The sequence below is a fragment of the Aegilops tauschii genome, chromosome 7 (assembly GCF_002575655.3).
Source record: "Aegilops tauschii subsp. strangulata cultivar AL8/78 chromosome 7, Aet v6.0, whole genome shotgun sequence".
NCBI lineage: Eukaryota > Viridiplantae > Streptophyta > Magnoliopsida > Poales > Poaceae > Aegilops > Aegilops tauschii.
Genome location: NC_053041.3, coordinates 49,507,837 through 49,535,132, shown reverse-complemented (window position 1 = coordinate 49,535,132; position 27,296 = coordinate 49,507,837). Strand labels below are relative to the sequence as shown.

General features: G+C 46.7%; 2 long non-coding RNA genes across 22 annotated transcripts; both read right to left on the bottom strand.

Moving 5' to 3' along the window:
* Positions 1 to 3,084: 3,084 nt before the first annotated feature.
* Positions 3,085 to 7,609, bottom strand: LOC109760701 (uncharacterized). 2 transcript variants are annotated; one of them, XR_012189194.1, is made up of 5 exons: positions 7,174 to 7,598; positions 6,783 to 7,087; positions 5,807 to 6,123; positions 3,632 to 3,738; positions 3,085 to 3,247 (listed from the first exon to the last, which is right to left on the bottom strand). It is a non-coding gene; the product is annotated as an uncharacterized lncRNA (long non-coding RNA). The 2 variants fall into 2 exon arrangements; XR_005761696.3 differs by lacking the exons at positions 3,085 to 3,247; positions 3,632 to 3,738; positions 5,807 to 6,123 and adding an exon at positions 6,167 to 6,611 and having other exon boundaries at positions 7,174 to 7,609.
* A 12,055-nt stretch (positions 7,610 to 19,664) lies between these two features.
* On the bottom strand, positions 19,665 to 27,237 carry LOC109760705 (uncharacterized). Of its 20 annotated transcripts, none has more exons than XR_012188573.1 (5): positions 25,445 to 27,237; positions 21,810 to 24,851; positions 21,590 to 21,629; positions 20,277 to 21,503; positions 19,665 to 20,183 (listed from the first exon to the last, which is right to left on the bottom strand). It is a non-coding gene; the product is annotated as an uncharacterized lncRNA (long non-coding RNA). The 20 variants fall into 20 exon arrangements; XR_012188563.1 differs by having other exon boundaries at positions 20,277 to 24,226; positions 24,777 to 24,851; positions 25,445 to 25,501; positions 25,623 to 27,236; XR_012188568.1 differs by having other exon boundaries at positions 20,277 to 20,352; positions 20,418 to 24,851.
* Between the last annotated feature and the right edge of the window lie 59 nt (positions 27,238 to 27,296).

The following is a 27,296-nucleotide window of genomic DNA, read 5'->3' as shown; positions in this document are numbered from 1 at the left end:
TATTTTTTTTGCGGGGATAGGAAAACCGAATCTTAGCAGCACAAATATAATACTCCCTCCGTTCCACAATGTAGCGCATATAGATTTTTTGAGAAGTCAAGCTTTACAAACTTTGACCAATTTTATAGAGAAAAACATATACATGTAGAATACCAAATACATATCCTTAGATACATCACAAGATGTACTTTTATATTGTATATATTTGATATCGTAGATATAAATAGTTTTCTCTATAAATTTGGTCAAAGTTTGTAAAGTTTGACTTTTTAGAAAATTTATATGCACTACATTATAGAATGGAGGGAGTACATGCTTCCCTGTTAGAGGTATAAATATGTATAATTCTTAATTGACGTGTTTTTTAAATCTTCTACCTCATAACACCATAATTCCAGTGATTGTGCCACATACTTTTTGGAATTTATTCACCCTACAATATTATTTTAGGGGGTGAATTTATTCACCCTACAATATTTTGTAGGGGGTCAAACTGAAAAGTGAAGCATGCGTCTTATGACAGAAATTGTAAAGTGAATGGGAGTAATGATCAACCTTTTCAAGAAGTCCTCTACTGATCTACACCTTCAAAAGTTATGATTTCATCAACATAAAAATATATGATATACTTGTAGATACCATGAATTTTGCTTGATATGATATAGCAAGAAACATGGAAGTGCAGTGGTTTGATGCTCAGACTCATCTGCACCCGGTCAAGAAACAAATCATAACAAATTCAAAAAGATCCCATTTTTTGCATGGTAGATACTTTAGTGCGTGAGGTCCGCTCCAACTTCTAGATAATTTAGACATCTAGTAGCTCTCAGTAAAAAAGATAAAATAGGGCCAGAACAGTATCTGAACAGTAAACTTTTTTACAGACCCAAATTTGTCTTTTTTGCCGAGATCTACTCAGATGTCCAAATGATCTGAAAATTGAAGTGGACCTCACGCACCTAACTATCTACCATGCAATAAGTCATTTTTTTCAAGTATTTGTTTTGTTTTTTCTCTTCAACACGGGTGCAGATGAGCCTGGGCTCATCTATGGGTATTCAAAAACATGGGACAATTTTTTTTTTGCCTTAACATGGGTCAAATACTGACAATCCAAAACTATAGCTCAAGAAAGTAAACACTCTGTGCATAGAGAAGAAAAGAAAGCATCAACTCCAAATAATTTTTGTCACCAAAATGGTTATGGTCATCCTCTCATTGGTCACTCTCCTTATGTGTCTTGTTCCCCATGGTTGGGCTTTCTCGAACAACTTGACCTTCTTCCTCCAATCCAACACTGGTGCACGTAGGCACGCTGCAGGCTGACTGAACCTATATGCAACTCGTGCTAGACATACATGGGACCCTAAAGGGCACACAAGTATGAAGAAGACGAGGTTGGACTTGGCATAGTGATCATTGGGGTTGAATCGGTCAATGTGCTCGAACCGCTGCAGTGATGAAACATACGTAGTAGACGCGATCGCCATCACAGTCGGGCATGTAGCACATCCCTTCCAAGAATGTCGCCTAGTTGTGCACCCAGTGGCTGGCAGAATCTAAACCATGCCAGCAATAGCACACTACCATTCGTTGCCTCCAACATTGCCGCTACAAGGCTGAAGCATAGTGCCGCCATCGATAGCACCAGTAGGAGTGCACCCAGCCGACTCACCTCCTTCCTCCCCCACACGCAGTACCCACCACCGTGATGCTCTCAATTACAAACAACAATGATGCCATCATCATCCCTGTCATCTCGTCCTCCTCAAATTCCGCCAACGCCTTCGGTTCTTCCGGCCTCGTCCACATGAACGATGACGCGGAGTAAATTTACGAAGAGGCAGTTGGTGTCCTCCCCGCTAGCTCTTCGCCTTCACTCTGCATAGCATCAGGGGGGTGATGGAGGTCGGCACCCATGAGCTCATGTTTCTCTAGGGCTTCGTGAGCACGTCCCCATCCTCCTCTGCGACCTCCACACCTGCCTCATCCGCAGAAATGTTTCTGTGCTTAACCGAAGCGGGGATAGTTGTGTAATAGCATCCTCTCCTCTCGGGCTGTACAAGCCCTTTCTTTGCAAATTTGTCTTCTCTAAGTTGTTCTATCAATCATCTCTCCATATCTGTTTGGGGAGCTCTATCCAACCATGATGTCTCCAATGCAATTGTAATTTCTCCACCAGTTGGCTCTGTACAAATCAAACACACATAACCAATAGTTCATTAGTTGGTTCTATAAAAAAATGTTTTAAATACAGGCTTCTCTGTAACTGTTAAGGGTAAGAGAAAAATGAAGAATGCATCAAACTTACCAAGGCGTTCAATGAAACTTTGTGACAAGTAGCTTGAAAGTTGTTCCCAGTCTCCAAAAGAATCCAAATTGTATTGTCCAAACTGACCATCGAACTCGAAACGTTTTACTGCTTTAGAGTATGTGTTTTCCTACCATAAAACAAACTTCAGTAACTATTAAAGGAAATGTGAATCCTGATACATAAATACACATGAGCACTGTTACTTATCTGATTCAGACTCGGATATACATGTAACTGTAGTTTATGAAGTTATAGCATCAGTTCTGGAGAAAACTCTCAAACTATAGTACACAATAAAAGGGGACATATAATCCGGGGTTTGATCCACTAACTAATCCTACTCCATCCAGCCTAACTAACAGATATAGCAAGGCAGGTCATCCAATGTTAATTGTGCCAAGAACTTAATTATTATTTTTCAAATCAGAACTTGATTTTCCTTAGATGAAATTGTCTCCAGTGTGTATGAAGCATGAATAAATCAATTTAAAAAAATGCAACAACTACACAATCAAGGATTCTAGTCAAAAATATTCCACATCAGCTAAACATCATTGCATCCGCAACTAATCACAAGTAGTTATAAAAGTGCAGCAACTACACAAACATCTCAGTTCACAAACTGTAACCCTATTCACTAACTGTAACTCTATTCACTGCTAGTCAAAAAGAATGCTTCACTGCAGTGACATGGCATCACATGTAATATTGTTTAAGTTACCATATTCTTCCTCTACAAAATAAATTATGTACACGGGGAGCAGCTGAGCAGCGGGGAGCAGCTGCAAAGGCGGCGGCGCCCAGGTCCATGCCAGTTCTGAACCTGGTGGCGTGCAAGTAGAGCCGGGCAGCAGCGAGCACCTCCACAGCGCCTTCTGCCGACCACCAGTGCCCGCCCTCGGCACCCATGGCTCTGTTGTCTTTTCGCTGCAGCTGCACGAGTACGACACAGGAGCACAGTAAGCAGCAGCAACACGAGCACACAGGAGGGCGACCACGAACAACATCAGTAGTACGGGCCGGCCAGAAGTAGCAGCAGCAGCATGCACCGGCAAGAAGCAACAGCAGGGGCATGACAGAGCGACCATTCTGACACTCATAATTTTCCTAAGGAGTAACTATCAGAATCTAAGTCAATGGTCTTGGAAGAATATCCCAATCAAGTAGAGCTTGTTGGTTATACAACCACCTTATTGGCCTTCTTTCCAACTCATAAAAGTATTCTAGATTGATCATAGTACACATACACAAACTGTTGGACTAAATTAACGAATCAGCGTGGATCTGGGAAACATGAAGAGGACTATATGTCTATACCTGAGGTATGTTGTTATAGAAAACCTCATATTTATTAGAGCTCATGGCCATTTTCTCCATTTTAAGTTTCAGATCACCATCTGACTGCCAAATTGTAGATGGCAGGGCTGCATACAATTTGAATTCATCAAGAATTTGCAACTTGAAAGATGACAGTTGAAAACATTAGTGGCGATGATTTTAACAATAAGAGAGAAAAGTGTATGATCAAATCGAGGTTGAAGATACTGTTGGGAATCGTAGCATAATTTTAAAATTTTCCTACGCTCACCAAGATGCATCTATGGAGTATACTAGCAACGAGGGGAAGGGAGTGCATCTACATACCTTTGTAGATCGCGAGCGTAAGCGTTCCAATGAACGTGGATGACGGAGTCGTACTCGCCGTGATCCAAATCACCGATGACCGAGTGCCGAACGGACGGCACCTCCGCGTTCAACACACGTACGGTGCAGCGACGTCTCCTCCTTCTTGATCCAGCAAGGGGGAAGGAAAGGTTGATGGAGATCCAGCAGCACGACGGCGTGGTGGTGGATGTAGCGGGTCTCGACAGGGCTTCGCCGAGCTTCTGCGAGAGAGAGAGGTGTAGCAGGGGAGGAGGGAGGCGCCCAAGGCTGTAATGCTACTGCCCTCCCTCCCCCCCCTTTATATAGGCCCCCTGGGAGGGGGGGGGGCGCCGGCCAAGTCCCATCTAGGGTGGGGGCGGCGGCCAAGGGGGGTAACTTACCCCCCAAGTCAGGTGGGGCGCCCCCCCCCCCACCCTAGGGTTTCCAACCCTAGGCGCAGGGGGAGGCCCATGGGGGGCGCCCCAGCCCACTATAGGCTGGTTCCCTCCTCACTTCAGCCCATGGGGCCCTCCGGGACAGGTGGCCCCACCCGGTGGACCCCCGGGACCCTTCCGGTGGTCCCGGTACAATACCGATAACCCCCGAAACTTTCCTGGTGGCCGAAACTGGACTTCCTATATATAATTCTTCACCTCCGGACCATTCTGGAACTCCTCGTGACGTCCGGGATCTCATCCGGGACTCCGAACAACTTTCGGGTTTCCGCATACACATATCTCTACAACCCTAGCGTCACCGAACCTTAAGTGTGTAGACCCTACGGGTTCGGGAGACATGCAGACATGACCGAGACGCCTCTCCGGTCAATAACCAACAGCGGGATCTGGATACCCATGTTGGCTCCCACATGTTCCACGATGATCTCATCGGATGAACCACGATGTCGAGGATTCAGTCAATCCCGTATACAATTCCCTTTGTCAATCGGTATGTTACTTACCCGAGATTCGATCGTTGGTATCCCAATACCTTGTTCAATCTCGTTACCGGCAAGTCTCTTTACTCGTACCGCAATGCATGATCCCGTGACTAACGCCTTAGTCACATTGAGCTCATTATGATGATGCATTACCGAGTGGGCCCAGAGATACCTCTCCGTCACACAGAGTGACAAATCCCAGTCTCGATCCGTGCCAACCCAACAGACACTTTCGGAGATACCCGAAGTGCACCTTTATAGTCACCCAGTTACGTTGTGACGTTTGGCACACCCAAAGTACTCCTACGGTATCCGGGAGTTGCACGATCTCATGGTCTAAGGAAAAGATACTTGACATTGGAAAAGCTCTAGCAAACGAAACTACACGATCTTTTATGCTATGCTTAGGATTGGGTCTTGTCCATCACATCATTCTCCTAATGATGTGATCCCGTTATCAATGACATCCAATGTCCATAGTCAGGAAACCATGACTATCTGTTGATCAACGAGCTAGTTAACTAGAGGCTTACTAGGGACACGTTGTGGTCTATGTATTCACACATGTATTACGATTTCTGGACAATACAATTATAGCATGAACAATAGACAATTACCATGAACAAAGAAATATAATAATAACTATTTATTATTGCCTCTAGGGCATATTTCCAACAGATACCTATTGCGGAAGCACATGATGAAGCTGGAAAGAAAACAAATAGGTGTCAAACTAAATACCGAACATGCACTTTTTTTCATTTTTCTGACCAAAAGGTGAGATAACATGATAGAATTCTAATGAAGGAGCATCATTTTAGTAACTCGAGGTGAAAGTACAGTTGTTTTCAGTCAATTGCATAATGAAGCCAACTATTTTCAATATCGATCTCCTTAAATCTACTTACGCTCAGTGCAGCAGGTCTCAATCCAAGATAATCGAATTCTGAAAGAATTCAGAATCCAAATTTGTGACAGATAATAATGATAATACAATCAATGGCATTCCTTGAACACATACGGTGATGCTCCTTGACATAAACATGGGCAGGAATAACTGTACACACATGTTGATGATTTAAGGAGTTAGTCAGAAGAGAAGAGGGAAGTAAACGAGGATATGTCAAATCTGCCTGGGAAGTAAAGTACTATTACCTTTTTTTCTCAGATCCCTGCTTCATTCACAAGATCATAAACTCTCTAATTGAACAGATTACAGAATAGGCTGCCATACAAGCATTACAACAAAGTTAGGGACATTTTCTACATTTTAAGTACAAGATTTCCTACAGAAGATGTGTGATGAAGATTGAAACCCGTAAGAACAAAAGACAAGACAAGCAAATAAGGGTTGGAAACAAAAACTCTAAGAACCAGAATTCAAGATGAGATAATCCTATGAGTAAGAAACCTCAAATGTTGAGTTGCGCATCTTATCATGGCACATTGGAATCACTTGATGAACATAATTTAAAAACAAATTTTTAGTCTGCAAACAATCAGTTCAACACATGTGAGAATTTACAGAATTTGCAGACAATCAGGCTGCAAACAATCAGTTCAATGGAACAATGGCATCTGAGGAAGAAACACATGTGATATCTGCATGAGCCAAAACGTGCATGAGCCTTGCAGTACGGAGCAGTTCAACATCTTTAGGTGCCCTTTTGTGTAGAAAATCTCTCACATCCCCCAGCAAGATAAGCTTCAAACCTGTAAAATAACTTTGTCCTCTGTTGATAAGAAGCCATTGCATGACAGAGATATGGTGTGAAACAAATCCCTTGACTCTGAAACACAGATAAAGAGACTGCTATTCCCCACGTGGCAGACGGAGGAGCATGATATGGTGCCATAAGTAAGAGCGGGGCAGTGAGCACAGACCTGGACGGAGACGCTCTTCTCGCCGTAGACGGACTACCCGGCGACCATGTTCTTGGTGCAGAGCGGGTCCTCCTTGGCCTTGGTGATGAAGACGCCGTCGTGCTTGTGCGGCGCCACGATCACCTTGCTCCCGCCCTTCATGCCGGGCCCTCCCCTTCCCCCGCCGCCACGACCACGGCCCCTGGGCGTCCTGCCTCCCCGGCCACCCCTGCCGCTGCGGCCACCGCCATCGCTTCTCCCGCCGAAGCCCCTGCCCCCGCGGTCGCCGCCGTCGCTCCTGCCGCCAAAACCCCTCCCGCCGCATCCTGCGTGAAGCGTAACAGCGCCCGCGAGTGAGATCGGGGATGTGAGGAAGAAGAATAAGGCAGCGCGTAAGGAGACGGGTGATTACCTCCTCGTGCCGGTGGCCTCATGGTGTCGGAATTTGTCGCTATCGCCGCCGGAGATGTGAGGAAGGAGGCGGGGATCCGGGAGGCCTTGGTTGCCGCCACCTCGAAGCGACACTTCCTTGACGAGGACACGGCTGTCAGCCGTGACGTATGGTGGCGCGTCACCAATCTGGGAACGCCGCCGTCGTGGGCTTCGATCTGGAAGCGCAAGCGCCGAGGCGGAGAGGCGATCCCGGCGCGTCGCCGATCTGGTGGCGCGTCGCGCCGTTGGTCGACTCCGGCGGAGATCGGGAGCCCTCTCTTTCACGGCGGAGAGGCGGCGGCTGAGGCAAGATCCGGCACGTTGCGGCGGCAAAGGGATGGAGCGGCGGCGGCGAAGGGATGGAGGGCGGCCACGAACGAGGGCAGTGAGTCGGGCATAGTAGGGCGTGCAGTCGAGGGCATGTGACGTCGCTCGTACGTGCGGGGTTTTTTTGCTGGTTATTTTTCATAGGTTTTTTATCGCTGGTTAATCGTCGTAGATTTTTTCGAGCGCGGGGGCTGGTGGAGGAATTGGTACGTGGTTTTTTCGGTTAGTGGGGGTCAGCGTGAGGTGGGAGGAGGTACCAAAATAGGTACCAAAAAAATCGGGTGAGGTGGGACGAAAATTGACCGACGGAGACTACCAACTGCTCCATTAGGAGTAGAGATTATTATTATTTAAAAATGGAGAAGGACCCCCAGCCTCTGCATCTGGGCGATGCATGCGGCCACTTTATTAATTATTCTCACAAGACCTTACAAAGTGATACAACAGTAAGACTAAAGCCACCGTCTAAGCAACAACTGTCGCTACTCCTATCCAGTTGATGAAGGGGCGCTGATAGCCTGGGCCTAATACCAAACAGACATCGCAGCCAAACCTAAACATTTAAGACCTGAGGTCCCAACCAGGACGCCTGCCAGGTATGGGGCACCTACCAGTCCGGCGCACTCCTCAACCAGGACGCCTGCCGGGTATGAGGCCGCCGCAGCAACCTGCCACCAATCCATCTTCAGAGCTGTACTGTTGCATCTACCGTGCCAGGTCTCTCTGCCATCGACGCCACCACGACGCCAGACAGCGTCGTCCTCCTGCGCGAGTCCATCCTCGCACATCGAACTCCGAATCTGCACTGCGCCACGCCGCCGAGATCCGTCGCCATCAATGTGTAGGATGAAGCACCGCTCCACCAAAGATGCCGTCCGCTGGTCTCGCGAAGCCGAGTGCACCTCCAAGAATGCCGCCCCCAAGGGGGTAACGACACGTGCTTGCCGCCAGCATCCGATTAGCTGATCTAGGGTTTCCCCCGGAGGTATTGAGTGGAGTTGGGAGCTTCACCTCGATGATGCCTTCATGAAGGAAACGATGATAAGGGCATCGTCATCACCGGCTCCGGCCATCGACCGAAAACCAGGTTTTCACCCGGATCCGTCCCAAGAAATCCACCCGATAACATGTGCACCGTCTCGACCGCCTTCAAAGCCCCAGATCCAGCCGCCTAGATCTGGCGACCAACCGCGACAACAGTGCCACCGTAGGAGCCCTGGCGCACCGGCCACAGCCTGAGTGTGCCACCACTGGAGCCTAGGAGGAGGGCTCCCACCCCGCCTCGCCAAGCCGTGAGAGCCACCGAGATGGATCCCGCGCGCTCGTCACCCTCTCTGATCCGAATCAATCCATAGCAGATCGCCGTCACAGATCCGCCTTGGACAGGGACACCACGCCATGCCGCCGCGGGAAGCCCTAGCTTCACCAGCTGCCACCCTCCAGGGCCGCCGCCCCGGAATCCAGACAGAACATCGCCGCTGCCACCGGCCATGTTCCGCTGCCGCCGACCGGCCAAGCCGCCGGCCACTGCGACCTACGCAGCCATGACCAAGCACGCCCACCGAGCAGCCGGCACCACCAGATCTTCCACGAAGCCCGCCGCTCCGCCGCCTCCTCCCATCACCATGCCGCCAAGGCGCCGTCGGCGGACTCAGATCGGCTGCGCCGCCGCGACGACGGCTCAGATCAGGGAGGAGGGCCCCTGCGCCCCGGGTGACCTGCCTCACCCAAAGGAACGCGGGAGGGAAGGGGGCCTCCGCCGCCGCCGTCAACCACTCGGGCTTTGCCCGGCGGCCTCCTCCAACGGCGGCGGAGGGGAGGGGAGGGAGGGGTTGGGAGCCCCGCGGCGGTGGGGGTAGGGTTCCGCCCGAGCCACCCTAGCGGGGGGCGACACGGGGGCACTCGTATGTCAATCGGATCACTGCAGTTGAAGCGAGGGTGTTGATGCGGGAAGCGTGACTCGCGATAGCGAAGGCATCCGGGCGGCTCAACACGCGCTACGGTGGCAGAGTTGGGCCCGCTTGAAAAGTTCCTGAGGACCGCGTGAGAGCGGAGAGGCACCGGCGGACTGGCGATGCGAGGCGGCATAGCGGCTCGAGGCGGCGCAGGGAAGAGCAGCCACAGTGCGACGGCGGCGGGGGAGGCTAACCCCCAGCAAAGCAACGCGGCAGCCTCGGGGAGGGCGACTCGCGGCGGTGGCGGGCGGCTCACGGACAGCACCGGCTCGCAGCAGGGTCGACGCGTGGCGAGGCGGAGGTGAGACCATGGATGTGGGCGGCTCACGGCACGACCATAGGACGGAGGGCGTCGAGGTAGCCGGCGGCTCCGAACACGGCTGGCTCAAGGTGTGGCCATCGGCCGCAGCAGTGGAGGCGGGTCGTCGTGGCAGCCCGGAGATGGAGGCGGCTCAGAGAAACCGGCGGCTCAGCATGGCCGCGCTGCGGAGGCCCTCAGCAAGAAGACGCAGGGCGGGTCGCAGCACAGATGCGGGCCGGTGAGCACGATCCGGTGGGACGAAGGGCGGAGTCCGCCGGTGAGGGGAAGGTTGAGCGCGACTTAAGGCGGCGCAGAGGGTCGCCGTGGCGAAGCGAGGTCAGAGTGGCGAGTCGACATCGGAGCGGCTCGCGGCAAGGTCGAGTCGGCGAAACCACGGCGGCTCAGAGCATCGATGAGCGGGGGCGTCTCAAAACAACAGTGGGGCGGACAGCGACTCGGGCCAGAGCCGATTCAGAAGAAGCCGACGGCTCAGGCCAGAGGCGACTCGCGGACGCGAAGGCGGGCTGGTCCTGGCGACACGGCGACGGCGGCAAAAGCCAACCGCAGGGGTGAACGACCGGCGGAGCAACGGCGGCTCGATGGCGGAATCCACTTTCGAATCGTGGGCTGTTTTTTTTCTTCTTTCCTTTTTTTCTTTTTTATCGATTTCTTTTCAGATCCGCCTCGGGACTTCCTTTTGTGCAACTCACGCGGGTGCTTGATACAGGATGACGTGACCCGGTGCACGGCGGCTCAGCAGAACGGCAGCCCGGGAATAACTAAATCAACTACACGATGACGGTGGACAGAGCGCAACCCTGACCTCAGTAGAACTAAAATCTCCCAGATCGAATCTGAACTGATGAACTCAAAAACTGATGCGGATCCTTCCAAATCAAGTCTTCTTCAACTAGCCAATCGCGAGCTTCTCGATCCGTAGAAGAGATCCCTCCAAGAACTCATCACCCCCGTGCGCGGGCCCCATGGTGGGCGCCAACTGTCGTGGATTTGTCACGGCAGATGTCCTAGTGTGAGGACTTTGTCGTGAGGCCAACGCACCTATGTGGTAGCTTGAGAGGGCTTGATCGGGATGTGAGACGCGAGGCGGATTAATACACAAGACAAGGATTTAGACCGCTTCGGGCCCCGGGAAACATCATCCGGTAATAGCCCTACATGCTGTTTGTGGCTAGGTCTCGTTATGCTCATCAGGGAGTAGCCGCATAAACCGGCTCTCCTCTAATTGTGTCTAGCCTTTCAAGATTATCTCCCCTCTCCGGGTGCCCTGCCCCTCCTTATATAAGTTGAAGGGGCAGGTTACATATTGAGTCCTAGCCGGATTAAGACTTAAACTATTTTGACTTCTCATCATGGGCTTCTCCCCATGGGATTCTTAACGTCTTGGGCTTCTTAACATCTCGGGCTTATTAACCCCAGGCGGCTCTGTCTGCCGGGTTATAACTGTCTGCCAGGTTGTAACCATCTGTTGGGTTATAACTATCTGTCGGTTACAACTGTCCGCCGGGTTAAAGACTATCTGTCGGTTTACAACTGTCTGCCGCGTCAGAGAATATCTGCCGGCTTACAACTTTCCGCCGGGTTAAAGACTATCTGCCGGCTTACAACTATCTGTCGGGTCAGAGACTATCTGCCGGCTTACAACTGTCTGTCGGCTTACCAATGGGTCACCAGGCTCGAACGGGTCATCAGTGAGTCGTCAGTCCTCGGGTGGTTTACCAATGAAATACCAAGTCACGGCCGGGTCATAACTCTGGCCGGGTCATACCGTGGGGTATATCCCCGATACTATGTCCACACACCAGATCTTACCCCGCCACGTCCCAAAGTAATGCACGTGTCGCCCATACATAGGTCCTTAAGTCACTTTCACCCAAGTGGTGAAACATGGTGAAGAAATCTTCCCCAGATATAGAGGCTTTGGTACTTGCATAAATAAACCGTACCGAGTGACAGAAGAGATAGTCGCTTGCTACAACAAACAATTGGTTGGGATATGTTCATGCATGCGACTCGGTAGAAGCAACTGTACATATCACTGGCTCCTGTGTTGAGAATGTTACTGCCGAATTTGCATCTTAACTACCAATTAGGTTTTTTTTAAGATCAGGGTGGGGGAAACCCCCCTCCCCAGTTCCATTACTCAGAATGAAACCAGATAGGTCCGAACACGTCATGTACAGCATGTACCATAAGGCAAACTAGAAACTATGAAGAAAGGAAAACAAATTATTCGAAAGAGAGTTGCTCGCAGGCAACCGAAGGTGAACTAGAGACGAATTACATCATGATCTGCAGCTTCGGTTTCACTGAGCCCGTTGGCGTCATCTTCTTGACCCTTTTCATCGGCGCCGCCCCGGGTGATGGGGACCACACCCCCATCTCCAGAACTGAGACCGGGCTGATGATGTTGTGCTTCCCTGGCTTCTTCTCGCTGGTAGGGGACGCCGGTCCTTCATCATCTGACAGACTGAGACCCCCCAAGCAAGCTTGCGTGTCCAGAGAGGTTATCCACCTTTTATCCTCAGCGGCTGTTTGAGGTAATGCAGCAGGTGAGTCAAAAAGGCTTCCAGCTCTCTTTGTTGCTGGGTCGGCAGAAGTATCATCCATGATCTTAGCGCCTTCAGGATCCTCCACCCTATCTGTTTGATATCAACCCAAGGAAGATAGTCAAAAATCATGCTGTTTCTAAATTTCCAGATGCACCAGAGGACCGCAGCATTAACCATGTTCAAAACTAGATGTTTCTTGTTAGAAACCCATAGTTTTGCTACAGATTCATAGCATAGGGTGTCTGGTTTCTTAAAGAAACTGTGCACGATGTTCCAGATAGCAGTGGGCACCACACAGTCAAAGAATATATGAGTGATGCTTTCATCACAGGAGCAGAAAAGGCATTCTTTACCTCTATCTATATGTCTTTTAAGCAGATTATCCTTATTCATAAGCTTATTATATCCCAGGAGCCACAGAAACATGTGAATCCTGGGGGGAACAGATAATTTCCAAACAGCGGGAATGAAAACTGGTTGCACCCCGCGGAAGTTAATGATTGAATAAAGAGAGCTAGTCGAGTAAACACCACTGTTCTCTAATTGCCAGATCAGTGCGTCTGTATCATCAGAGAAAGTAATACTTTTAGCTATTTCTAGTAGCTCATACCACTTCTCCATCATAGGTGGGGAAAAGACCTCCTAAAGGAAACTTTGAGGGAGTCCCCATCCCAGGTAGATTGGATAGTAACATTTTTCTCCTCACAAATGAGGTAAAGATCCCAGAATTGCACAGCAAGGGGAGCTGTGCCTATCCAAGTATCTTCCCAGAACCTAATCTTAGAACCATCCCCCACTACCCATATATATCCAAATTTGATGCTCTTGATCACAGAAACCACCCCTTTCCAAAATATGGACGGATTGGTGGAGGAGCTCAAGAAGATATTTGGAGAACTGGTGTTATACTTGCTATCTATTACCTTTTTCCACAGCTTCCCTTCCCCCTGAATGTACCTTTTGAGCCAAGAGCCAAGGAGGCACATATTGACTTCTTTCAGGTTTGGAATGCCTAATCCCCCATATTCTTTCTTCATGCAGATCATCCCCCAGTTGGCTAAGTGGAGTTTTCTGTTTCCCTCAAAATCACTACAGAGGCAGTGGGCCATTTGAGTACTGATGAGATCCAGAGCCCACTTGGGGAATTTAAAGAAAGAAAGGAGATATATAGGTATACTAGCTAGGCAAGCTTGAATTAGGATCAGCCTTCCTCTATATGAGAGAAGCTTACCTCTCCAACCAGCAATCCTTTTAAGGATTTTATCAATCAATGGTTGAATATCTTCCCTCCTAAGTTTATCATGGTGGAGAGGCACCCCTAAGTATTTAATAGGAAAATTACCAATAGGGCAGCCAAAGATCTCAGCAAAGATACTAGTGTCATCTTGTGATAGCCCTATTGGTACTAATTCACTTTTACTATAGTTAATCTTCATCCCTGAAACCTTTTCAAAGCAATGGAGGACCAGTTTGAGGTTATTAGCCATTTCCTGGTTTGCTTCAGAGAAAAGGATTGTGTCATCTGCATATTGCAGGCAAATGACTCCTCCAGGGTAGATCCTACTCCCAAGCCCCCTAATCAAATTGGCAGTGGCAGCTCTATCTAGCATTTTGGTGAGTGAGTCTACTACCAGGTTGAAGAGAAGGGGAGACAGAGAGTCTCCCTGCCTCAGTCCTTTCCCAGTGGTGAAAAACTCTCCAATTACTTGATTGAGCTTCATAGCAACTGAACCCCCATGCGTGATTTTATCAATCCAGGAGAGCCAAAGCTCTCCAAACCCTCTAAGCTTAAGCATCTCTGCCAAAAAATCTAGGTTGACCATGTCAAAAGCTTTTTCATAATCTAGCTTTAGTACTAGGCCAGTATTTTTGGAGCTGTTAACAGAGTGCAAAATCTCATGTGCAGTAACCACACTCTCTAGGATGTACCTCCCTTTAATGAAGGTTGTTTGATTACTAGCTATGAGCCTGTCTAAAATGCATGAAAGTCTATTGGTGAGGACTTTAGTAAAAAATTAAAGCTACAATTAAGTAGACTGATTGGTCTGAACTTTTTCATATTGACTGCATCTTTCTCTTTTGGAATGAGAGTGATGATGGCGAAATTCAGCCTATAGATATCTAATTTTCCTAAAAAGAAATCATGTAACAGAGCCATGAGATCCTTTTTAATCAGATCCCAGAAATTCTTGTAAAACATGAAGGAGAGTCCATCAGGGTCGGGGGCCCATCAGAGTATGAGCCCATAACAGCTTTTTTGACCTCTTCCTCTGTGAACTCAGCTTGAAGTAAGGAATTTTCCTCCTTAGAGACTTTTTCTTCAGGTTTGAAAAAATCATCCCTGAGTTTGAAACCTTCCCTACTTTCTTTTCTAAAGAGATCTTTATAAAAGTTGGAGGCAATGTCCATCATCTCTTTCTCCTCGGAGACTATGCCATTAGGGCCTTCAAGCTGATGGACCATTTTTTTTTCTCCTCCTTTGGTTAGCTACAGCTTGGAAATAGGTTGTATTCCTATCACCTTCTGTAATGTCTCTGTCCCTGGATCTCTGCTTGGCTTTGGTTTCTTCCTTCACCCAGAGCTTAGAGATTACCAGGTTAAGGAATTTGAGCCTCTGCTGATCTACCTCAGAAAGTTTAGATGTCTCAGCTTTGATGTCTAATACATCAAATTCATCCATGAGACCTTTTTTAGCTTTTCTGAGCTCAGCTTCAACATTCTTGCTCCATCCCCTAGAGACTTTCCTAAACCTCCTAACCTTGATCTGCCAAATTTCTATGGCAGAAGAACCTTTAGTAGGTTCGTTCCATGTTTTTCCTACAAGATGTTTGAAATCTTCCCTCATCAACCACCATTTTTCAAATCTGAAAATATTGGTCCTAGGTGTCACCCCTACTCCGGAGTCCCATATGATCGGAGTGTGATCACTTCCAATCCTAGTGAGGGCTTTGGAGGATGAAAGAGGAAAGATATTGTCTAATTCAGTGTTACAGAGCAGCCTATCAATGGTAGACATGATGAGGTCTGTCTGATTGTTGGCCCATGTAAACTTCCTACTAGACATTTTAATTTCCATTAAACTCCAAATATCTATCCAGGCATTAAATTTATCACACCATTTAGGATCTACTCTACCATTACTTTTATCAGACTGGTATCTAACTAGATTGAAGTCTCCCCCTAGAAGAGTAGGAGGGTGATCTTCAATGAAGAGTGAATGAAGCTCAGAAATGAAGTCATCCTTGCCCTCTTCATATGGAGAACCATAGACAGTAATGATCCTAATCTTATATTGCTTAGGTTTGTAAACTAGGAAGGCTGAAACAGAGAAATCTCTAACCTCCCAGTTAATTAATTCAAAAATATTATTATCAAAACCTACTAAAATCCCTCCAACAGTACCTTTAGCAGGGAGGGATCCCCAACTAAAATCTCTATTACTTACTATAGATTTCAGAAAGGAATCAGAAATCACCTCTTTTTTGGTTTCTTGGAAACCAATCAGAGAAGGTGAGAGCTTGCTAACAGTATCAATGATGAGAGGTTTTCTACCAGGGGCATCTATACCTCTAACATTCCAGAAGAGACAATTCATTTAATCCTACATTTTCTGGAGTGCTTGCCCCTTCTATGGTTGCAGACTTTAGTTCGCACCTCCTCATCAATGATCATGTCATCTTTGCTTTTAGGTTTTTCCAGGTTTTGGACCTCCTTGAGCTTCTGAGCCCTTTCCAAGATGGTTCTCCCCCCTGTATCCACCCTCTCGTTGTGTCTGGTAACAGGAACTGGCCCCCATTTCTTCTTCTCTTTATGTGTCTGTGCTGTGTGTGGAACAGTCTCTTGGTTTTGGTCTTGGAGTCCCTGATCTGGGAGATCTTGAAGAGTGTCTTCACCCTCAGCCACTTCACAGTCAGATATATCATAGTTGTAGTGCCCAGTATCATCAACCAGGTCCATGTCTCTAAGCAGGTTGAAGCATTGCTCTTCATCTGGCAGATCCTTGGTGATGAGATCAAGAAGCTCCCTCCTAGCTTCATGTAGAGGAGGTGGCACACTGTCCATCAGCCTAGTTGGTGAAGCAAGCATTTCAACCTCCATTCCTGCCCCTGGTAGCCCACATTGATTTCCAACTTGGTTTCCAGTCCCCCTCCCAAGTGAGGTTAGTGAGGAGATACTTGTCTTGGATCCTTTGTCAGAGCCATTATCAGAGTTTTTTGAGCTTTGGCTCTTGTCAGTGCCAGGAGCATCTATGGTAATGTCACTGGTAGGAGCTTGGTTGTTCATCACAGAGCCATTTTGATCAGTGTTTGGTTCTACTTCTATCCCTATCATGTAGAATTCTCCATCTAGGAAGAAGAGCCTTTCTAGAGGGATCCTACTACTGTCTTTACACACCACTTTGATCCTGATTGATTCATAGAAGGTTTTAAACATGTGCTCCCAGTCTACATCAATCAAGAGCCCAAAAACTAAGGCAATCTGGTCAAGGACTGCCCATTCACACCACTTGGGATTCATTCTTAGGAGCCTGACCCACACTTGTTGACCTTCAGCTTGAGCCTCTACTTTTCCATTCCATTCCTCCACATTAACTGTGACCCCTTCTTTTGAGAGCCCAAAGCAGGGGTATCATGCTACCTGAGTAACAGGAATCTCAGGAGGAAACTTAACTAGGAAGGACCATTCATCTAATGACCTGATCTGCCACGGCCAGCTAGTTTTGTAGATGATGGTGAATTCTGCAGCTAATTCCTCTTTAGTAATGCTGCCCTCCTCCACATAGACGATTCCAATGTTTTGCAGAGTCCCAATCCTCTGAGCATTGACATCAATCAGCTCCACATGGTAGAAGCCAAGTCCAGGGGCTGCGCTTCCAATGTATCTTGCTGTCGGGTGCGGTTGCTTCCTCACTGGGCACACATCAGCCGTATGGGAGATCATCTTGCAGATTTGGCAGGATTTGGGCTTAGCATAGTCCACGGCTGGGTGACCAGGATCTCCACAGTTGAGGCAGATATCAGCTAAGTAAGCTTTCAGATCTGCCGCAACGTCGAGCAGGGTTTTCGCAGACCTTTTCGCAGCATGCTTGCTCGGACCTCTCTGCTGTTGCTGCTTCTATTGGCCTGCAGGGTTTGGTTGCCCTTTGGGGAAATTCTGCTGCCCCTGACCGCCCATCTGCGCTTGCGATTGGGGTTGCTGAATCTGGATTCCTGGCCCTGGGGGTGGAATGCCTCCCAGACCTCCAAATCCAAACCCTTGTTGCTGCGCAGCCCACGGGGGTGGGGGTCCTTGCCATTGCCCTGGTGGTGGAGGGTAATTCCCTGGGAGCTGATTCGGGAAACCCCATGGTGGAGTTGGGTATCCGAACGGAAATTGGAATTGGGGGAAGGATTTTGATCAAGCCCCCAACCCGGGGGCCGTGGATTACTGCTCCCTCCCTGTCCACTCTTGTTCTTGGATTTCCCCCTCCCTCTCCCTTGCTCAGCCATGGCCTCTCCCTCAATTTTTTGGTCGGGGTTTTCTGCGGATGTGGTGGCTGGCGGCGGGGTGGGAACCCTAAAATCTGCCTCCCACAGCTGGCTGAAAAAGGTGATGTCCACCTCCTTGTTACTTTCTGCGATCGGCTTAGGGAAGGCGGAAAGAGGGAATGCGTTTCCCAGATAGCGTCTGGAATTCAAATTCCTCCCCCTTTTCCCCCCCTGAACCTCTCTTCCTTTATCGGCGATCCGAATCCAGTGAGGGGGACGGCAAGGCTGGAAGGATTGCTCGCTGTCGCCGCAGATCAGCGAGGGTGAATCGGCAGCTCTCAGGCCTGACCTGACCACCGGGGTGAAAACGAAACCTCCAGGATCCTGTAAATCAAGGCTAATCTGCGGCTCCCTCTGATCCGTCACTGCTCTTCCGCCTGTCGCGCCCTGAACACCCTCCATTTCCTCCTCTGCGCTCGGGAGGTCGAAGCAGCTTCCTCCATCGCCCAATCCAGAATGAGGTCTGCAGTAAGAGGTTGGCCTCTGGCGAATAGCCTGTCCCTCTCTCCTTGATCCATCTTCGACATCGCCCTCAGGGCTAGGTGAAGCCGAGCATCTCGAACGCGGCTCGCATGGATCACCGCATCTCTGGCTGCCCTCGTCGCCGCTCTTTGCAGCCTCTGTAATCTCCTCCAGCAGTCTCTCGATCTCTTGATCTGAGGCCACTGTTCCCCCATCTCCTTCATTCGCCATGGTTTGATCTCAGGAGCGGGCTAGGTGGAGAGATCTCAGCCCTCTCCGGTGAGATCCGGAGTGCAACCCCAAGCCCGGCCTCCGTCAGATCTGACGCCCGTCGCAGAGGAAGCGGCCCCGGCGGGGTAGCCCCCGAGGCGCGCCTCTGTGGCGGAGGTGTGGTGGCTAGCGACGGAGGGGAGGTGGTGGAGGAGCGCCGGAGCGGAAGGGAGGTGGAGGTGCGGTGGTGGGGTGGGAGAGGCAGGGGCGAGAGCGAGAGCGGAAACATGAGCGGGTTGGCTGTGTGCATCTTTATTCTTTTGGCTGTGCTTACCGGCCTTCAAGTGCCGGTCGGGAACAGATGGCTGCCTTGCTTACCTGAAGCGCGGCTCTCCGTGCGGCCATCCAATTAGGTTATTAGGGGAACTAGTAGAATGCCCGTGCGTTGCTACGGGCAAATGATTGAAAATAAATTAAGAAGGCACCTATACGTTAGATACTTGACAAAACTTCACTTCTCTTTTTGGCAATAAAAACAATATCCAACGATTAGGAACATGCTACCACCTATTCATTTTCTCCCTCCTTTCCCATAATGGTTACTCCTCCTCCATCATGCCCTACCCAAGCCTAATTTCCATCCTCCATCCCCGCAACCCTAGGAACATGCTACCACCTATTCATTTTCTCTCACCTTTCCCAAACAGTTACTCCTCCTTCATCGTGCCCTACCCAAGCCTAATTTCCTTCCTCCATCCCCGCAACCCGCGGCTATCACCTCCCCGCTCCCCTCGACCTCCCACCACCGCCATGTGGGTTGCCGCCTCGGCCATCCTCAATGAACAACTTTGATGTCACCCCTCCCCCACCCGCACGCCCATGCACCTTCACTGGTTATGTTTCAGACTCGCTCCTGCTTGTACATGGCTCGGCCTCGCTGTGGTTGGCTCTCCTCATGTCATCCCCGTCTTCGGCCTCGTGCAAAGCAAAAAGTCAGTGACACAGCAACAAAAATTCAGACACATTGAGAGTTAGCAAAACCGATAAAATCAAAGAAGTGGGCGATACTTGATTCATACACATACTTCACAACGCAAATTTATCATACATTAATCATATGTCAACAACTCATTCAAACAATCAATGAACAATTATTTGATATCACAATGATATAATTCCCGCTTCACCTGAAGGTCCAAAAGTACAGTCTTCTCTACCGCTTTCTTTACAAAATCAATTATATTCAATGTTCCTAGAAAAAATGGAAGTGATTACACAAACCTATCAGTTACTCATGTTTGCATGCCTTGTCCTCTTTACCGCGAGAGTACTCCACCAAACATCGAGCTTCACAATAACCCCAATTATCATCCTCATTGAGTTTATCATCTTCCTCGACAACAATTGTGTAGATCTTCAAGTGCCAGACTTTAAAAATGACAATGAACCTGAGCATTGATGGAAAGGTAACAATTTTACACGATCACACTCTAGCCTTGGGCCACAACTTCACTTTCTTCCCATGCCACCTTCCTTGGTGTCTCCCTCCTTTCTCCTAGCTTTGTCACCTCCCTCCATCCTTCCTGATCCTCCCTTCTTTCACCTCCCTGTGTTGCATGTCCACCACTCTTGCAGCTCTACTGGCACAATCAGCAAAAGACATGTCTTGAACTTGATTCCAACCAAAAAAAATCTGTTGGGTTGAATAAAAAATTAAACATTATTTTTACCCTATATTTGAACAGGAAGAAAAGGAAGTAGATTCAATTCACACATATGAGTGGGGGTTGCAACTGCACACAGTACCTACGCAAATGCCTAATGTGAACAACTATCATTGTTCAAACACACTTATTAGTTACTCTTTGTACCTTTGCATTTACTCCTCAATCACCCTGCAACAAGACATGACATCATCTTCATTCACCTCACGTTAATATTTAGGTCAGAAAACATGAAGAACTTGAGACTTGGGAGTTGATGGAATCCATTGTCTTGCTCTACAAACTTTATTATTTCACCATATTTTCTTCTACATGTGCTCTTTCAAGAAGGCACATGAAATAAGAGCCGCAACGGATGATATAATGCCAGCTCTCGAAATAGTTTACCAAAATAGGTGTAATGCCAGCTCACGAAATTGTTTACCAAAACAATTCAAGTTCACTATCGTAAATAAATACAGTGAATTTCTTCTCATTTTGAATCATCTACTTCACTTCATCAGCAACTTGCTTTGCAGCCCGATCTAAAGAAAAGAAGAACTGAGTTCTCCAGCACATGTGCAATCTCTGGGACCTAAAAGTTTCAAATAATAGATAACAAGGGCTTCTAAAAAAACCCAAATAAAAGGCACAGAAAATCATGAGAAATGGATTAGTAGCTAAAGGCCTCATCATCGCAAATTCATCATCCATATACGTACATCAAATTGTACAATACTTGATGGTTGTCAATGGGAAAATAGTTCATCATTTTTGGATAAGTATCGTGTCATTTGATTTGTACCTATTTCATAGGAGTTGATCATAAATGCCAAACTACCATCTGTTGTCATTTGTTGTGTTACTATTTCAGAGTTGATCATATAAACAGTTGTTGGACGCCTATTTTTTAAAGGATCCACTGTAGTCATACAACAGATTATTGTTAGCTTGTGATTCACCAGATCAAAACCACAAGGTCAAGCTAAGTAAGCTCCTTGAAGACCCAACATGAACAGGGGGTTCAGGATTGTGACACCTACTTTGTCCCTATGTAAGAAGTGAACCTATAAAATAGAGTTCACGAATTAACCTATGAAGATGAACAATCCTGAAATTTGATTATATGAACATTTATTTCTGAAACTCTATTGATGTCCATTGTGTTGCCTCCCTCTCTTCATATCTGACGCATGCTGATCAACTTCCAATCGGCATACATTACTTGCACGTATCAACCAAAAGAGCAACGCACTACAGAGAACATGATGTATCAGGATTTTGTAAAACAACAGCCATTAATGTGTAGCAACAATAGATCTCCCTAGAACTACCCTAACCTTGCGTATGCATGCATCCTGTTGATCTGTAATCACCTAGCTAAAATAAAAATCTAATCATTAGGGTCCAATCTAAAACCCAACAGGGAACATAGCAATTGCAAACAAAAGTCATTAGGACTTTAGGAGTCCATAGCTGTGAAATACAGGTTAGCGCAGCTACGTAGAGGAGTCGGGGCCTCTGCGTCGGCTCCCAGCTATAGCAGTATATGCGACTTACCTTGCCTGGCTATGTATGTTTGTACTTTCAGTTGCGCGTGACGAAGATCCTCGTGCCAAGTGCATGGCCATATGGCCCATATCTTCTTTTGACTTGACCTCAGCCTCCATCACGCCAGCAAGTGTAATGCTTCCATTTGCAGTTTTGTCGAATCTGAATAGGCACTATAACTATTCGTTGTTACCTTGCTACTATCTATGTTCTAAGCTGAGATCTGGACATTAGGGATCCCATAACTAAACAAGCCATAATATGTTGTTTGAATTATTGGAAGCGAAGTGGTAAAAGAAATGATGTGAAAAAGTTAACGGTGCAAACTCATATGATTAAGCCATTCCTAAAAAGAAAGTTGACAGATGTCATGATTATTTTCTCGAGAATACAGACACCTTTGGTTTCGTTTCTATGAAAGGGAGCCAGGGTAGCTCCCCTTTGATTGAAAAAAAAAAGAATACAGAGACCTGATTTCATGGACCACCCTCGGATGGCAACAAACCAGATAAATAGGCGAATGAATGAATCAACTTCCAGAACATATCATGTCGACCCAAATCTATCATGTTCCTGCCCATCTGGCAGTTGAATTTGTAATCCTGGGAGCGCATGTTGCCAAGACCACCAGAGGAAACCAAAGAAAATCATACCTGCGGCTCGCCCGGCATGACAGTGACGCAATCCGTGCAGCCGAGGAGGAGCTTCGGCGTGACCCTGTCGCTCAACGGCTGCGATGCCATATCCGAGCTCTCCATCGGATCCCTAAACAAGAATTCGCAGAACCTATAAAGAAAAGGTGCAAGACCCAAAGTATAAGCCAAGGAAACAAGAAATCTGGGCATTCCAAGCCGGAAATATGAGAAATCCGGACATTTGGGTGAAGTTTTGAATTCGCCTCACCTCAGCTCCAGCGCCGGTGAGCACCCACACCGCATGATTGGTAAGGCAAAAAAATTTGTTGCAAAATTTGACATAAATAAGAAAATGTCTACTCTTTCATTCACAACTTGCACTTTATTTGAAAATCAACATGGTATAAGAAAAAACATGGTAAAGACAAAAACATATAGTAAACTTCATCCGATGGTCTATCACTATCTTTCGACATCAGGTTTCTCATAATTTGTTGAATCCTTAGCACAACCTATACGAAACTGATGGAGGCCTCATCAAATTGATCATGATTAGTCCAAGATGAACGCAATCAAACCGCGATGGTAGCTCCTTCCTTTTTCGGTAAACTAATGATTTATGGAACATCAGAATAGTTGATAAATTTTTAGACACTCCCAATCACGAGTCCTTAATTCTGTGTCATCGTGATGCTACCTCCAGCGAATAATGTAGTACAAATTGATTCTTTAAGATATTATCAAACCCATGACATGCACTTGATACAGGACGGCACTCACTCGTTCTTAATAAAGTCCATGCCCCCTCTAATCGAGCCCGCACAGAGCAACCTTGACATGCTGGACTGGAGGTCTCTATACATGCGACGATATGCTTAGTTAACCGATGCCTCCCTCTAATACGGGCACCAATTTAATAGAAACTTTTAGCTACAAAATTCTAAAATGCAATGGTGTAATGAGAGAAAACTTAAAAGCCTAACCTTGGATCAGCTAAATACTACACAAGTCAGTAAATTGCTTCCAGTACACAATCAGTAAATTAATACGTGCAACCAAAAAGATCTGATGTAATGGGATAAAACTATATAAATAACTTGGGATCAGCTAAATAGTCAAAATGTAGGATCCCAGAAATCCTAACAATACTATGAATTGGCAGTGGACTAACAGGAATGTAAGTGCAAACCTTTCTTTCTCTTTAAATTCTTGAGGATGGTAAAATTTTGTTACAAGCGTTCAAGATTCAGTTCTAACATTTTGGGGTTGCTAATGCATTGCAAGTAATCAATGTTTAACTACAATGTTATCCAAAGTTCATGTGAGTTGAGTGATATCTCATTTAGTTTTATGTCATACAAATAACGTGCAATTTTGAAATTATGTTTGTTGGAGCCCACATGTTGCAATCCCAATCTAATACAATTACGACAGAACCAATAGTGAAATGATGCAAAAGGATTTACCTGAGTACAGGGACTACCGTAGGTAAAGAAAAACCATTCTCTGACAAAACACAAAACTGATGGGAAATAAAAATCAAATCAAGCAGAACTGGGGACAATACTATATGTTGTTTAAAAAGTCATCAATATGTAGTTTCAGTAATACACTATTGATTAGTAGACAGAATATCACATTCAATCTTTCCACGTGCAGTTGCTAGCAACCTCTGTCGTTTAGCGAGGATGTGGTAGTTGTGGTGTTAGTAAACAAATTCAAAATGATAGTACAACCTGGTCTCATGGCATTCCAGCCGGCCTATTTAGATGAAGCAAGAGCAACCATGTCCTATAAAAGAAAGATATATCAGCTTCACAAATATACTACTGAAAATATACCAATTAAACATACACATCTCTCTATGGTTCTACCTTCTATATATTATTTATATATTTCTAGTTTTTTATATCAATTCTTTCACACAGAGTTACTACAAGGAGGCTTCATTCTACTGCTAGTAGATGTCTCTCTCTAAGCTATTTATATAGCCCTTTCAAAATGAATTGCTTAAAATGCCTATGGATGGACTTGAAGGTGGATGCATATCTGAAAAAACATCATTTTTCAGAGGCCATACTGATAACGTATTCAATAGTTTTCTGAGTTATATTGAAAATGTGGCCGCCAACAAACAAAATTTCAAAATTGCACGTTATTTGTAAGCCATAAAACTAAATGAGATAGCACTCAAGTCACATGAAATTTGGATAACATTGCAGTTAAGCAATGATTACTTGCAATGGATTAGCAACCCCAAAATGTTAGAACTGAATCTTGAACACCTGTAACAAAATGTTACCATCCTCAAGAATTTAAAGAGAGAAAGGTTTGCGCTTACTTTCCTCTGCTTATGTGTTGTGTTGTTCTGTTTGTCCACTGCAAATGGAATATATTAGGTGCTTCAACATATTTCCTGGTAATATGGAAGAAAGAAATTTATTACAAATACCATCGATATGTCATTCAACTGCTGGAAAAATAGTATTATGTAATACAAAAGTATTAGAAGTGATGGAAGATGGATTCAGAAACACCAATGACATGCACTCGTATTTTTAAGTCTTCATACTATAGAGTTAACTACCTGCAAGTTATATGCGCATAAATAATCACAACACTTGGATAGCACCTACACATGGGATTAGATATTTAATTCACATAATCAGTTCTTCTGCTTCCATAAATTCAGAATTGCATAAAAAAGTATGTGTCTATGGAGTATAGATAAGGATTTGAATTGTTGACGCAGGGCCAACTGAGCCGTCCACTTGCCAAGTGCTTTTCTAGCATGGACGATGTGCACATGGTGCAAAGCTGGCTGAAGGAGTTGATAGATCAGATCCCGGCAAGACTCTCACATACTTAACTTTGGTTGCCCTTGCCTTGATTGATTCACACACTGGCAAGGTTGCACACACAGAGGAAGACTCGATGGATTCTTGCCGGCTAGAAACAAACACAAGCAAGCACGCAGGTGGGAAAACAATATGTATATAGTGATTTTACCTCATAAATAGTTTGGTGGCTCCACTCCATAAGTATGAAATTCGTGATGTTGGCAGCCTGAAACTAAAAGAGAAATAATGATCTCCTTCATAAATATCAACAAAAGGAGAATGGGTTATTTGGGCGACCAATCAAAATCCTTGAAAGTTCAATACATCAGTTAGCAGCAAGTGTGTACCTGCAAAGCAATTCTTTCTCTGAGTCGCATGTAAATAGATTCGTAACATGGTGTATGTGTGGCAGATAGCACTATCAGATTCGTAATAAGACGCTGAACTATCCGAAAAATAAAAAGTCCCTGCAATGGCAGCTAGCACACACGCATCTTCCCATCCCATCCGCAGCATCATCTCTACCTGCACCCTCAAATCACTGAATGAGTTCCCAACTTGCATCCACATCCAAAAGCGAGTGCAGCAACCACTCTGCCATGTAAACACAGGAAACAAACATCATAGATTGACCGAGTAGCATCAAGATCAGATCAGGACAAGGAGAGCCCGTGTCAGGACCCTGACAGTCAGCCCATACTACGTGCCTGTATAAGCAGTGGCGGATCCAGAAATTCAATATTGAGTGCTCTTTTTTTTGCACCCTAATAGTCAAGCCAATTGGTTCACAGCAATACGAATTTCACAATAGCAACAATATCTGAAAAGATTAAGAAAATTACAAAATAGAAGGAGAAAACTACAATATGTCATGGCTTAAGGACGAGATATGACAACATCATCGTTCACTTGAAAAAAGAATTCCGTCCCAATTAATGTAATCAAGTTATGCATCAAATCTTCCTCCGTGAAATCCATAGAAAAAAGGTGTGCAAGCTTAACCAGGTGTCATCTACAACTTACAATTCAAAGATAATTCAAGACATGCTCTACTGCCTACAATTCAAAGATAATTAATTTTTTTTCCTGCTAATGAAATCAAGCAGATCCTCACTCAGTGTCATCTACACATTTTTCTCTCTGAATCTGAATAGCAGCTACACATTCAGTTGGGATTTCACAATGAATCTGAATAGCAGCTAGACATTCAGTTCACGGTATCATCGTTCACTCTGTCGTGTGCGTTCAACACAAAAGTGGCTGGTTTGCTGGTTTGTTGCCGGCTATTGGGCTGCTCTGAACTGAGCCTATAAGCTAGTATTTCTGTCATATAAAAAGTACATACCTATATACGAATTTTTGGCAAAAGAATTTGGATGTGCATCTGTACACCCATGTCCCATGGTGGATCCGCCCCTGCCTGTAAGGAAGCGAGTACTCGTCGGGGAGGAGAGGGGTACCTTCTGGAGAAGATTCACCTTGAGGAGATGGGGGATCAATGGAGAAGAGAGGCGTCGGGATGCACAGCCATCCCTGGTCGTGGCCGGCGAGGTCGTAGGGACAGGGCCGCACGGGCCTTTGTAGAGGAGGGGGGGAGGGGGTAGAGGATTGGCGGATGGGGAAGGGAAGTACCAGGGGTGTGGTGCCGCCTCGTTGGTCTCAATCGCCGCCGGTTGCCGGTATCCGAGGGGCCGCCGCCGGCGGTGTCCTGGTGTTCCTGATCCGCGACGGCCGCGTCCCGGTGATCCGCGACATATCCGAGGCGCGACGGTGGCGGTGGCTTCCTGGTGATCCGCGACGGCAGCGACGGTCGCTGGCGTCTCCCTGGTTCGGCGGTGGCGGCTGCGTCCCGGGAGAGGAGGAGCAGCGGCTGCAGCGATCTCGTGCGTCTGCAATCACAGATCGTACGTCGAGGGGATCGAGAGGAGCAGGAGGCATTGCTCGTACGTGCGTGCGGTTTGTTTGGCTTTTTTTTTTGCTGGTTTAATTTCGTAGGTTAACCTTTGTAGATTTTTTTAGGA